Raw genomic sequence first — 2,000 nt, forward strand, 5'->3', positions numbered from 1 at the left:
CCAAGTCTTGCGGACTCCGAGTATCAAGTTCTGAGGACATAAGGAGATACAATGACACCAAAGGCAGTGAGGAGCTGCTGGAGGTTTACAAGTAGTTCAGGTGAGTGGTCAGATCTCTGTGAGACAACAGGAGCCCAGAAAATTGAAAGGTGAGCAGCCTTCTGAAGGCCAGGACACTGGCTAAGAAACTCTTGCCTTACTCCAGGGAGAACGGATAAGGGACCAAAGCTACTTCCAACTCTGAGGCAGTGGAACACAGAGGAGCTGACAGGTTTAAGAATCTAGAGCAGGCAATGGGTGCCTGATAAATGATTTGATGTTGGGGTGAAGGGAAAGGGAGATGTTGTGGAAGACTCTAAAAACGGTGATTAATCATTTGTGAAACTAAGAGGAGAGTAATGAAATCAATGGATATCAAGGGACTCAGGAGAAAAAAGAAGATTAGGAAGGAAAAGAATGGGGTAAATTGCAGACTTGCTGAACTTGAGATACTTGATGGTCAAGCAAAGACATCTACCTGGCATTGGAGATGAGGTCTGCAGTTCCAGAAACTGATATGGGACAGATCTTATATTCTCCCACACATATAAACAGAGTTTGGTTTTGGTTCCAGAGACTGCAGAGCCATTGTAATTCCAAAGTGATAGAACAATACTCATTCAGCAGAGGTGATAAAAGCATGAAAGCTAATCTGGCAGCTGAAAAAGATGGCCCAATGCCAGACCGAACTGGGATGTCTTCTGTGTTTTGTTTGGTTTGGTTTTTGAAGGTGTGTGGGTGCCAATTTATTTGCTTGTTGTTTGTTGTGGTCATCTAGACATTAGCTAACTGCCTTCTCCCAAAAATGTACTTAATTGCTAGGATATGGTAAAGACTTTCTAATCACTGGCATGACATTTTGTTTTTGCCTCCAGGTGAGAGGAGTCGTCACCAGGGGGAAAGGTAGAAATAAGGCAATTACAAAATTAAGTTATGAAATATATTGCTCTTCTTCGCTCTTCCAGGACTTGATTAGAACTAGCAGGAGACCTGTTTGATATCACTGTGCAGGGTGTGCACTGAACAAAATGAGAGAGTGCAATTCATATATTAAACCTTGTAGAAATGAATATCTTTTAGGAAAAATTTCAGGAAGATGGAAGTAAAATGCCTTGAGGAAGAGGCATTTTTCTAATTTGCACAAAGATGCTGTCTGGACTAATAGAAGCTTTCCTTTCCTGCTGAAGATAGTTGGTTCACTGGTGAGAAATATAAAAGCAGTAACAATAATGTATATATTCATTTCACCCAAATATTAGAAGACTGAAAGGAAACATAATTCATTCATTTGCTAGTTGCTAGAATTATACTAGTGATCAACCCGGAATCCAGTCTTTAGCCAGAACAAACATAACTTATGATATAATCAGGCTTAAACTCTTGAGTAGTTAAATGCAATGTTCTTTTACCAAAAGGAAATGTGTAGGATCTCTAGCTTCTACTTACATCTTGTGGAAGTGGAGAAGGAGACCAGAAGACATCTTGACTTAAGATTTTTTTCTAGGATTCTAGTATCAATTCCTTAAGTAGAAGATGTTTTCTCACATGAACACCCATCTTAGTCCGTTTGGGCTGCTATAACAAAAATACCTTAGACTGGGTGGTTTAAACAACAACTATTTATTTCTCAGAGTCCTGGAGGTTGGGAAGTCCGACCAAGATCAAGATGCTGGCAGATTCTGTGTCTGGTGAAGGCCCACTTGACCATCTTACTATGCCCTCACAGGGTGGAAAAGGTAAAGAACTTCTCTGGATCTTTTTTATGAACACACTAATCCCATTTATGAGGGCTCTGCCCTCAAGACCCAATCACTTCCCAAAGGCCCCACCTCCAAATACTGGGGACTAGGCTTCAACATATGAATTTGGGGGGGACAAAAGTATTCAGTCTATAGCAACATATCATCAAGAACACCACAAATTTATATATTTATATATATATATATATAATTTAAAAAAAT

The sequence above is a fragment of the Myotis brandtii genome, unplaced genomic scaffold (assembly GCF_000412655.1).
Source record: "Myotis brandtii unplaced genomic scaffold, ASM41265v1 scaffold137, whole genome shotgun sequence".
Taxonomy (NCBI): Eukaryota; Metazoa; Chordata; class Mammalia; order Chiroptera; family Vespertilionidae; genus Myotis; species Myotis brandtii.